This window comes from Carlito syrichta, unplaced genomic scaffold (genome assembly GCF_000164805.1).
Source record: "Carlito syrichta isolate Samal-C Ts95f unplaced genomic scaffold, Tarsius_syrichta-2.0.1 Scaffold288054, whole genome shotgun sequence".
Classification (NCBI taxonomy): domain Eukaryota; kingdom Metazoa; phylum Chordata; class Mammalia; order Primates; family Tarsiidae; genus Carlito; species Carlito syrichta.
Genome location: NW_007232150.1, coordinates 182,333 through 195,598, shown reverse-complemented (window position 1 = coordinate 195,598; position 13,266 = coordinate 182,333).

Sequence of the window (13,266 nt, the reverse complement as noted above, 5' to 3'; positions counted from 1 at the left end):
AAGAATCCACACCTCAGGGCAGTATAGCAAGCAGTTCTATAATAAAAACAATATAGCAAGCAGTTCTATAATAAAAACAATCAAGTTGTTCATTCACATTTCTATACGGTGCTTACAATTACACTGACTAAGCATGACGACTACATTGTTTTTTACTTTGTTTGATCATCTGCATCCCATGATTCACATGCATACCCTTCAGAGACTATCCTTGGCAGAAGCCACTTCCTGAAGAAGGGGGGCAGGAAGGAGCCAGGTATAGGAGGAAACAGTCTATGTCCAGACGATACACCACACCACCAGGACGTCACCATTAGGGAGCGTCAGGATTTTTAAAAGCTCCCCAAGTGATTCCTATGGGCACTCAATAAGACCCAATGTCTTAGGTGACACTTAGGAAAACAGTGAGCCTAGATTTCTCAGAAAGGTTGAAGGATCCCATCACCCAGTTAGTTGCTAACCCCACAGGGTTCCACCCACACCATTCTCTAGAGTCAAGATCTTTGGCCATTAGGGACAGTCCTACATGCAGAAAACCCCAAAGCCAGCAGAAGAGATCAGGCTGCCTGTGTCCTGCACTACAGCTGTCTTGAGGCTCTTCTCCTGCCGTCTTGCCTTTCCCACATTGCATCCCTGTCTGAGCCAGAAGCCCAGAGGACTTCCTAGGGGACCCTGTGGACGGCTTTTCTGCTCCTCCTGGTTGATTTTGGGGCCATGTTACCTTTTCAGGGCATTAGCAGCCTGTCTACTGTGGAAATTAAGCTCCCAGTCCCCCAGGGATGGCCCAGAGTTCTAAAAAGAACTCACTAGCCAAGCAAAATGCAGAATAGGCTCCACTTGCAGCTTCCTGATGGATCAGCCAGCACCAGATAGAGGGAAGCAGGGGTAGCTGTTTTAGAGCAAGGGGTCTTATCAGAGTCACCTATAGGGGCTTGTTAAACCCAGATGGCTGGGCTCCACTTCCAAAATGTTTGATTCAGTAGGTCTGAATGGGGCCATAATTTCCATGTCTAAATATTCCCAGGAGGCTGATATTGTAGGTACTGAGAGTATCCTTTGGGAACTGCTGGTCTGAAAACTGCTACTTTCTACTTTCCCATAGTTGTAGCTTTTTCTCTGACACGAGAATTCTCTATAAGGTTAAATAAAGCACATTGGCTCCTTGTGTTTAAATTTCCTGCCCAATCTTCAGTGGAAGGCAGAGTGTGCAGAGGAAGGATAGAGGCATAGTGGGCAGAATAATGTCCAGGTCCCAATCCCTGACAGCCTCCAGAAGGCACGCAGCACTGGAGACACCTATGTGAGACTTCTGACCTCAATAACTGTGAGGTAGCAGATATGTGTCATTTTAAGCCTCTGCATTCATGAGAATCTGTTACAGCAGCAATAGGAAATTAACACAAAGGGGACAGTCATAGTAGCTGTGTGGATAGTCATCATAGCAACTCCTTCTGGGTTCAGTAAGGAGAACCACGCACCCTGATTCCCCACATGGGTACAGGATTCAGGCTCCAGGGATGACCCCAGGACTCCGCATGCTGCCCCTTACCCCCATCCTTTATTTGTGCTCGGTGCTGAGACTTCCAGGACCCCACTTCAGAGTATTCTTTTGAACCAGGTATGAGTTCTACAGGCAGAAACCATGTGTGGAAGGAGCAGAGGAGTGAAAGCTTCATAGGAAATGAAAAAGAGCAGAGGAGAAGTGAGAGCCTGTAGGTCAAGAACATACAGGCAGGGAGCAGACATGGGAGAGTCAGAGCAAGGGACGGCAGCCCAAGTGGAATATCATGTGGGCATACCCTCTAATCCACCTCAGAATCCTTCACCAGTAGCTCTGAGAGGTGCCTCCAGCCTCTCTTCAGAAACTGTCAGTAATGGGGATCTCACCATGCTCCAGGAATTTCAGTTCATCAGTACATAGCTCACAGTTATAGAATTGCTGGAAACTTCTCAGCAAGGAAAGAAAGCTTTGAGTTCAGTGTTGTGAGGCATATCACCACTAATGTGAGCTCACGCTTCCAGCAAGACTCAGGAAAGTGCTTCAACAGCTGTGGATGTCACAGGTCTGGCATGGTCCTGGGCTACTTTGTCCTCTTCATCACTGAAGCCTCACATTTGTGCCTTGAAGTACTTCCTGGAAACACCTCTTCTGAGAAGCCTCCCTGGATCAGCTCTCTCTCTTATTTCCCTCCCATGGCAGTCAACGCATGCAGCTTTTATTGTTGTTACCTGTACACTGCTTTATTATCTTTATAGTAACTAGCAATGAATCATCAATATATAAGTACTCTGAATAATTTTGTTAGCAGGCTGATGACTCCAATATATTTTTAGGTTAAAACAATCAAGTATTTAACAACATATATGTTATTATCCTTTTATGGTCAAAAAAATGATTTTTTCTGCATATGCATAAAAATATATCTAGAAGGATATGCTCTCATATATTAAGATCTGGATGGGTGGAGAAGTAGCATTTTTTAAATGTTTATCCCTATATCTTTTTTCAAAATACATTTTCATTTTTGTCAAGAATAATGTTAGTGTATTGTGAGGCATACCAGCACTAATGTGACTGTGCCATGCTTCCAGCAAGACTTAGGCAATTGCTTCTACAACTATGGATATCACGGGTCTGGCATGGTCCTGAGTCACTTTGTTCTCTCCATCACTGAGGCCTCACATTTGTGGCTTGGAGTGCTTCCTGGAAACACCTCCTCTGAGAAGCCTCCCTGGATCAGTATTGAGTTTTAAAAGTAAAGAAATGGAGTCTTAAAGAGACAAACAAAAGCAACAATTTTAAAAAGCAGTCTTATTTCATTCATTCCTTCCTCAGTTCTCCCAAAGACAAATATTATCAACTAGTCTAGAAAATTCTTCTCACATTTACTTTTATATTTTTTGGTACTGTATTTATTTTGCAATTTTGAATTGTTTAGCTGTAGAAATTAACCTTTGCATTCCCCATTGCTACTCCTCTCCTCATTTTCCTAAAACATAATCATTCTGAAATCTCCTTTTCTTCAGTTCTGGGACATTTTCTCATATTACAGCTTTAATACTTTCCTCCCCTTTGTTCTGTCTTTCTGGAACTGTTACAGGTCAGTAGATGGGCCTTGGGAATCAATCCTCCAATTTGCATTTGCATTATTTCTATTTCCTTTTCTTTGTCTTTTTGTTCTACTTTTTTTCTTTCTCTTTTCTTTTCTTTTCTTTTCTTTTTTTTTTTTTTTTTTTTTTTTGCTTCTAACCATTCTGTTGTTTTCTTTGTTTATTTCATTGGGAGGGTACTTTTTAGTTTTGAGATTTTTGAGCTCTGGTTATATTTTTATTGTGTTTTGTCTTTGATAATAGATGTAATATTATCTCATATATCACTCAGGATTGTAATTACGTATATGGTTTATTAATTTTTTAAGGTTTTCCGCATGTGTCCTCCTTTGGCTGCACCTCCACTATGGGTCCCCTTTTTCTATTTATCTGTGTTTCTTTCTTTCATGTTGGAAACTTTCCTCAAATACTAGGTGGCCTGGGCTGTACTCCTACCCAAGACAAGACACTGAATATCTGGTTGGAAGTGTTGCATGTGCATGTTGATACAAATATCAAGAACTTGTGGGTTTCACCAGAAGGTCATCAGACTTTTCAGTTTCTCAAATGTTAAATTCATGTCTTTTTTGAGCTACTGACACTCTCCAGGAAGTCTTCCAGCTGCTGAGGGATAGAGGTGACCTGCTACTGTTTTGGAGACAGGGGCTGAGAAGCCCACTGGTCAGTATGAGTCTGGTTTTAATCCCCATCTCTGTCCTCTGTGTCACCCAGTCTGCCAAGGCCTGATGCATCACCATGTACTCCATTTGAGATATAAACCTCTGGTCTCCATCAGATGGAAAGGCAGGGAAAGAACAGAAAGAGGAGGAGGGACAGGGGTTTCTAGATTGTGCAGGGTGAGGGAAGAACCTGAGAGTTCAACTTCTCTATATACAGATTTTTTCAACAACCCCCTTTATTTTTTTTGCCTCAAGCTCAATCTCTGCTCCTTGGTTCTTGGTGTCGCTGGGTGCTGAGCCCCTCAGGATGGGCTCGGGGTGAATCACTCATAGCTCACAGGAATAGCACACCTGCAGGCAGATAGATCAAAACTTCCCATGTTCTACAAGATCAGTTACCTCTCTTCCATTCTTTCACTAGAAATTATTCTGTCTGCTCTTATCTGTATCCTTGGAAATAAACTTTTAAATTTTTTTAATTTTCATACTCTATGATAGTGGGGAAGAGCCAAGTACTTATCACTAACTAGACATATGTGTCTGGAAGTCCTTGTGTTTTCAAAAATAAACCTGTTTTTGTTTTTGGTTTTTTTCAGTTATGTGAGTAAATATACATTTTTTGTTTTGTGTATTAGTAATTAGTTAGTGGTGGAACTAGATGAATCAAACATGAGTTTAAATGACTTTGGTTGACTTATTCACAAATTTTACTGACAGGATCCTCATGTTTCCTGATAGAACCTCAGATTATATTTAAAATTAATTTAAAATGAAACTAAATAATCAGAGGCATTATCATTAAAAAGAATGGCAAGTTGCAGCTTTCCTCTTCCTAAATTTACACCAGCCCTGACATTTCAGGGCAGGTGTGCTTCCCTAGGGAAACACAGTCAGGACACTCATGGAGGATCCCATGTTCTTTCTTCTGAGCCAGACCCCTTGTCCCCCTTGAGGCTCTGATTAATGAGGAAACCCCTTCCTTACAGCAACAGTTGGGGGGAAAAGGTTGGTATGCACAGTGACTCGGTTCCTTTGACTAAAATATTGCTTCCTCCACATGTTGGAATCTACTTCTGGGAGTGATGGGGATTTAACCTCCTAAATGCCTACAAACTTAGGCAGGTATTTAGTCTTACTGTGTCCCTGGGGAGGTCTGATGTGAGACATCAGTTTTCAGAAATCTGCCTTCATCTAGAGGGTCAGGCCCAGAGAATGTTTAAAATCTGTGGCCACACGCTGTAAATCTGATCAGACAGCTCATCCCAGGAGACAGAGCTGCACTGGCAGGGGCATCTGATGGATGTCCCAGTGAGCCTTGCACAGTAAAGAGGTTATCCCCTGCCTGACCTCCACCTGGAATGACGATCCCTCACTCTGTCAGTCTTCTCTTTCAAGGAGACTTAATTGAAATGGAGTGCATGGTGATAAAGACCTCAGCTTCAGTGATTCATAGGGATCTGAAGGGTCCAACTGCCTCTTTGTAAACATAGAAAAACCAATGCTCAAAGGCATGGCTTTCCAAGCTCATGTTGACCTTTAGCACCAGTTGGAATTTGCCTCCAGATAATCTGGCCAAAAGACCAATGCAGCATCCCCTCTGCCAGAGCCAGGGTGGCAAATAACAGCTTATAAGGCCCTCACCTAAGTTGCAGGAGGAGAAGATCCAGCGGCTCTGCAGTCCTCCCAGCCCCAGTTAGGAGCAGGTATCTCCTACCCTCACAGATCAATGCCCAGCAGACCCAGGCAGCTCTAACACCTTAGGAGCTAAAGACTAACTCACAGGGTGATTGTTAGGGTGAGCCTGCACAATAACACAGTCTTTATTCTTTTCTGAGAACACAAGCCCCACAAAGACTCTGGATACTGTCCCCACTGTGAGGGAGGAAACGTGCGTGGCACCTAACTCAGAGAAGGAAGGAGAGGTGAGGGACAAAGGTTGGTCTGCATGAAAATGTATCAGTTGCACCCTGTTTCACTGTTGGGCACAAGCTTTGCCTACTTCCTATGTGTTGGCTAAAGTGAGCCTAAAGAACTCATATATAAATAAAGGGTCTCCTTGGACAAGCTTCCTTCATTCATTTAAGTATCTGCCACCCCTGAGTCTACAAATCTTGCCAGCTGGTGGGAGATGCCAGCACTAATTTAAGAAAAAAAAAATTTTTTTTTTGAGCTGGAGTCTCATTCTGTCACCCAGGCTGGAATGCAGTCGCACACTCACAGCCACCCCAGCATCGGCGTGCTGGGCTCCAGTGATCCTTCCACTTCAGTCTTCCAAGTAGCCAGAACTAGGTGCATGCTACCACATCCAGTTAATTTTTTATTTATTGTTGAGATGAGGTCTCACCAAGTTGCCCGGACTGGTCTCAAACCCGTGGGCTCAGGCAGTCCGTTCGCCTCAGTCTCCCAAAGTGCTGGGATTACAGGTTGAGCCACCGAGCCTGACCAATTTAAGAAATTTAAATATAGTACGATAAGCCGGGCTCAGTGGCTCAGTCTGTAATCCCAGCACTTTGGGAGGTTGAGGTGAGTGGATTGCCTGAGCCCGCGGGTTCGAGATCTGCCTGAGCAACTTGGCGAGACCTCATCTCTACAATAAATCAAAAAAATTAGCCAGTCATGGTAGCGCGCCTGTAGTTCCAGTTACTAGGAAGGCTGAGGCGGAAGGATCACCGGAACCCAGCAGGTCGAGGTTGCGGTGGCCGGAAGCGGCCACTGCACTCCAGTCTGGGTGACAGAGTGAGACTCCAACTCTAAATAAATAAATAAATAAATAAATAAATAAATAAATAAAGTAGGATAGATTCTGGAAGTTGGAGAAGGGGTAACTAACTCTGATTGGGGAGATCAACAATTATCAGTTGATACTGATCTGGTCTTTGAATAGAGTATAATGGTGATGAGAAAAAGAGAATATAGAAGAAGGAGAAGAAGAAGAAAGTTACAGAGATTACAGAAAGAACGTGAGCAGTAGCAGGAAATTATTTGTCTAGTGGGGCTGAGAGCCCAGACAGTCTGGAGGAGGAGGAAAAAGGAAGGGATGGAGGATGGAGAGATAGTGTAGGGCAGCTTACAGAAACCCTAGCATTCCGAGTGAAAAAAAAGATCACACTCTATTCTTTAGGTAATGCAAAAATCTTTGAAAGTATCAAACAGGGGTGTAACCTTTGGAAAGATAACTCTGGCAGCAGGATAGAGAATCTGTTGGAGAGTGGTGATGCAGGAGGCTGGATGGCTCATTAGGAGACTGCCACAGCATCTATACAAGAAGTAAGAGGGAGCAAAGCAGAAGACAAGCAGGATGAGGAGTAATGATGAAATAGAGTTGGCAGAACTAAAGAAAGAGGAAGAGGCGTTGTCAAAATTGATTTTGGTGAATCTAGTTTTGGTAGTTTGAGTAATAATAAGGCTAGATGTAACATTCAGAAAAATGAAAATGAATTGAGGTGAAAATGGGCTAAGTTTTATTTGGGACATATTGAGTGTAACACAGAGATGACCAATAGACAGGTGAAAATTTAGCTCCACAGCTGAGAAGAGGGGGCTGGTGCTAGGGACCTTGACCAGGTGTTCCTCATACTTGTCACATTCAAGTCACAGAATCAGACAATAGCCAGAAAGAGTGGAGAGGATGACAGAAAAGAGGGTGACAAATCATACATTAGAGAACTATTGCTGAGTAACAGATTACCCTAATTTCTAGGAACCTGAAGCATTAAACATGTATTATCTCACAGCTTCTGATGGTCAGCTATCTGGGAGCAGCTTAACTGAGTGAGTCTGGCCAGATTCTTTCTGAGGTTGCAGACAAGCTGTCAGTTAGGGCTGCCATCATCTGAAGGCTCAGCTGGGGCTGGAAGATTGGCCTTCAAGCTCCCTCAGGTAGCTGCTATAAGCTGGAGGCCTCAGTTCCTCACTGCTTGAACCCTTCTTCAGGGATTCCCATGATGGCAACTGCCTTCCCCCTGAGAGAGCAATCCATGGTCAAAAGAATGACCAAGGTGGTATCTTTTATAAACTAATATCAGAATTGACATGCTACCATACTCAGTCATACAGACCAGCCCTGGAACCATGTGGGAGAGGGCCATGTAAAGGTGTGACTAGCAGGAGTGGCCATTGTTGGAACAATTTGGAGGCTGCCAACCACAGATCAACAAACAGAAAAACAGCAAAAAAAAGAGAACCCTGTAAACAACACACAGAACAAAGAAAGAATACAAACCCTAATATGTGTAGGCTGATTACCAAGGGATAATATATAAGGGAAATTTTCCAGAAGGAGGAGTTGTTTCAAATGCTAAAAAGTCCAACAGATGAAGCTGAATAAGCACAGAAATTAGGCCATTGGATCTGGTGACCAACTGCCAGACTGGCATGGTCAGCGGCAATGATGTGGAAGCAGGTGGAAGTCTTATCCTCACAGATGGAGAAGTGAGTGGAAAATGAAGAAATAATGACAGGTAGTGGTAAATGTAGACCAATTTCAGAAGTCTTGGTCGTGAGGGGACAAGAGATCACATTTCTGCAGAAGAAACCAGTGCCATGTATGAAAGCTTTGATCTTGTCAATATCCAGAAGGAAGAGGTGAAGGGGAGAATTAGAAGACACAGGACAGAGACTGATGACCCTCCCAGGAGAAGTATAAGGACAGTGATCGAAAGCACAAGTTGAGAGGATTAACCCATCGTCTTCCAGTGGACGGAAAGGACAGGTGAGGGTGAGGGTATGGTTAGGAGAGATATGAGAAGTCTGCAGGATGCTAGTCTAAGAGTCTCTGTTTTCTTCTGCTGACATTGAAATGAGGGAGAGGTGGGGTCTGAAGAGGTCAAAGGCTTAGATTGGCTCTAAGGATTTGTCTCTAGGGACAGGAACTTGCTTTGAGTCAGACCCATGACCTCTCTACCATTTTGTGGAAACTTCCTTACCCTCAACAGCTGAAGATTAGCATATGTATCCACATTTCACCTTCTCTTGACTTCTCAAGCATCCCAGCCATCTGGAATCTGTGTGCTGCTATCAATGGTGCACAATTTATGTCCATCCCATATGGCCAAAGATGTCTGCAAAGCATCCATTTATAGTAACGAACAGAAGCTCTAGGCAAGGCCTCGGGGAGCCATGACCTAACTGCTGGGGGCATTCATTCTCATGGACCACCTCAGAAGAAAATAGTGGATGCCTCCACTAAGTCCACCATATTTCCAAAGATGTAGGAGCAGTGAAGACATCAATACCTCTGCTCAAGTACTCCTGAGTCATCTGCCCCAGGGCTGCTTAAATAGTCTTCTCTCACTCAGCAGCTTTATACCTGAGGCACCTATAAAACCAGAACAGCAGCAGAGGGGCTGTGCTGGATACCTGGCTGAACTCACCATCTCCTCATTTCTTTTTGTGTGATCTTGAGCAAGTGTACTTAACCTCACATGACCCTGCTCCTACATCTGTAAAATGGAAAGAATAGGGTACCGGGAATGCAGTTAATATTAATCAAACACTAGCTATTATGATATAATTGACATCATCACTAATTTCACAAGCCCTGGAGGCAGGATGTTGTACTGCCAAGTGACTTGGATTATTGAGTCAGTCCGTCTTCCTGTTGGTCCAACACAGAGACTCTGGTTGATATACAGTGAAATGAAGCAGTATGGTAAATAAAGCTCTGGATGAGCCCTGCCATCCCAAAGAACAGCTACTCCCTTAACCCTGGTTTTCTATGAGGTCAGAGGGCTGGGCGGTGCACTTGACTGGGGGTGTAGGGTCAGTGAGTAGAATACTAAAGTAAAACCAACACAGGATTGTTCTCAGGGTGAGCAGTTTTCTTTGTTCCCTTAAAATATTGGCTTTTATTTTCTGACATCTTCCCTAGACAGGAGCTTTTGACACAGTACGTTTGACCCAGTAAGATACCTTGCACACCCATTTTATTGATAAGTAAACTAAAACTGTGAGAGTAAAGAATGTCCCAGGCCACATGGCTGCTAACTGTAGAGCTGAACTTTGCTGCCCTCCCTCTGCATCCCTTCAGCTGACCAATAGACCCTCAGACTGTTATGGTCTGAGTAAATGCTCAGCTGCTATTTCTTGACTTCAATAAATCAAGAGGCAGATAACTGGCAGAAAGAAGTTATTTCTGAATTCAGAATTCAGGGAGACAGAACCTGACAGCTGACATTTCTGGAACCGGTCTGCATACCCCCTAGGTTCCATAGTCCGTTTTTATAAGTTTAGGGTTGCTGGTACCCACATTGATTATATGACTGACAGTAATACATAGAACTTAAGTTACAGCTAAATTTTGTCAGTAGTAACATTTATGGTCCAAATTTCCTGGCACCAGTTACCAGTGGTAGCTCACAGTTTCTCTTATCAGTAACAGCAAACAGAGGAGTTGATTAAGCTTGTCATAGAGTAAGGAAGTTAGCAGAGCCTATTACAAAGCAAAACATTATTCACTATAACATATTGTACATTAGTAGTTATAACATGCAAAAAGTTATGCAAATTGCAAGGCTTATGGTTACAAGGGTACTGTATTTTTCAGATCTATGACTATTGATAAAAGGGGGTGAATAGGTAATCCTTTCTTTCAGCTGAGTGAACATGGTCTGCAGGGGAGGTAAGGATTCTTTGAAGTGACTTATGGGGAAAATATATGAGATAAGACAAAATGCTTTTCTGTGTAATTCTAAGGAATGTAGATATATGTAAGCCGGCTCGAATGCTTCTTATGCCTTTCTTTAAGGATTGTGGCAATGTGGACGGACAATAGTGGGTTTCCATATCAAGACTGGCACCCTGCAAACTTCTCACATCCTCCCCTCTTCTCACTCCTCCCCAACACCGCTGCTTTTCCTGACCTGGCATCTAAGGACTGTGGGCAGGAGAACCAGGCAAAGGCAGGTCTCTCTCTGTCTTCCCAGCTCACTTTTTTATATTTCGGTGACCCAACAAAGTCTTCTAGAAGCAATCCTCAGAGCATCTGTCTGGATTCTTTCAGGAATCACAGACATCTAGAATCACTGACATCTGGGCCTGAATGGCCCAGTCAGTGCATGAGAACTGTCCAGAGCATTCTCTGGACCCTCCCAGCACCCATATAGCCTCCAAGGAGTCATTACCTCCCACAGCAGCTCATTCTATCACTGGATAACTGGTTGCTAGAATGTTTTCCCCTATCTTGAGCTAAAAGCTCTCCTCCCTCCAACTTTCACCAACTATTCCAGGTTTGGTTCCTTAGGATGCAACTGTTTCTGCATGAAATATACACATCACACCATTGTCCTGAGCAGCAGGGCCCCTGGTACACTCTGCTTTATAAAACTGCTGTAATTTGAGACTCCTTTCCTGTCAGTTGGGGTACTTTTCCACGTCCTGCTTCCGTAACAGCCACTGGGCCTCTCTGTCCTCCCTTCTGTCCTTTCCCCTCCTCTACCTCTCATAAGTTCCCCAGGCTGTGCACTCATTTCTCCAGGAAATGTCCTTTCTTTTTTTTCTTGGAGCCCGTTAGAGACTGCAGGGTCAAACTTGGATGTCTGGGGTTTCACCATTCTCTCATCCAAGTTCTATTTCAGGGTCTGGATCCTGGTTCCTGGCAATCTTTTCTCCACACTCAGAGAAGTCTAAGGAACTTGTCTGTCCAGGCAGACTACTCCCTCCCCATGGGGTTCCACAAATGGGCTTAATGGTGCTACAGCTTGACCAGGTTCTTAGGCCTTCTGCCCAGAAAAACCGAGACTGATAGCAGCTGTAATAGTAAAGTGTTTAATAGTACAAAGCATCTGAATGAGGATAGGAGAGATTTTTTAAATCCACCTCTCTGAGAATTTTAGGCTAGGGTTTTAAAGAAATAATTTGGTGGGCAGGGGGCTAGAAAACAGGCCCTGATGATTGGTTGGGAGTGAAGTCACGGGGGTGTCAAAACTGTCATTGTGCGCAGAGCCAGTTTCTGGGGTAGGAGTCACAGGACCAGTGGAGCCAGCTCCTTGTTATGTGCCCGGGTCCAGGTGGGTTCTCAAGTCCATCAGAGTGCAAAGTCTGAAAAACATCAGAAACACCATTCTTCAATTTTTGCAATAGATGCTATCTACAAAGCAAGTCCCATTACCATTGGCTACTGACCCCTGGGCAGTAAGCCATTATAGAGGTAGTTTAAGAAAAATGTATGTGGGAGATGGGATCCCTGGAGATTAGAGCTGCTTCTGGCCTTCAGCCAATCAAACTTCGGGATGCCATCAAAGAGATCTCTATGACCTTAGACACATTGTTCAAGGGAAAATATGTATATCAACCTCATGGGCGCTTCCACCTCCTCAGGGATCAGGACATGAAGATAATCAATTGCTTTCTATTGAAGTGACTGTGTAAACAATTATGCAAAGAGGAGAACAGCTTAGAAACAACAAGTTTGTTTATTTTTAATCATAGCTGCAGCTTGGCAGGGCTCAGATCTCTTCTACAGCTTTTATCCTATGGCCCTATATTAATTTAATATAGAAAGTTTCAATGGCACTAGAGAAGTCAGAAGTTCTGTCAGAGTCCTCTTTGCAATTTCTTCAAGGGGGACCCTTTCTGGGGTTCCTCCGTATTTTGCTTATGCAATGGCCCCGATTTTCCCTCCACCATCATCTCAACACCCTGCCCTTCCATCCCTCTAAGGGGGATAGCCCCAGTTAAGCAGGGCACTGCTAACCCTTAGCTCTTAGTTCTCAGTCTCCCTCAACCTGAATGGCCCAGTGCACAGAAAGAAAAAAAAAAGCCTTTTCTCAGGTAAAGTCTCTGGAGAAAGTTCAGTTCAGATACAACCCACTGTCAGGCAAAATGCTTTCAGTCATAACTGGAAGCCTGCATCAACTGCATTGGCAGTTAGGAACAGGTAAGTTTAGCAGCTTCAAAATGTCCTTTGGTGCCTAGTTGGGCTCCTCGTCTCACCGGCCAGACCATTAGCTGGTATTGTGCTTTGCTGGACCCTCCTCGTGATAAGATAATTGACCATCTTGAGCAGGGAGAAAACAGAGCTGGTCCTCAAAACTCTTGTTAAAAGTGAGGGACATTTTCTCAGAAGCTCATCAGTACACACCTTTTCTGGGCTATTTGGCCAGAACTGAGTCACACCCTTATTCCTAAATGGGAAAGGGAGGCCTCTGTTATGACCAGTGGACTGAACAGACCCTGGTAAGCAGACCAGGAAAGAGTCCATATCTTCTGAGCATACAGACATCAGATATAAAACAAAATCAGCTGCTGTGGGCCTGGAAGAAGCAAGAGAGCACTGTGGGACCAGCCAGAGCTTCCAACCCACACAAAGAGAAAGAGTTCCTAAAGAGTAAGTAGCTGCCAGACTGCTGACACCAAGTCCCAACAGCTCCACCTGCACAATTCAATGCGCGCCACAGAGACCCAAATACCAACAATGTGGGCCAGAGGATGGTGGGAGGGGCTCACTGGTGTCAAGACATGGTAAAATTGGGGAAGGTAGGAATTGATCATCTACTAA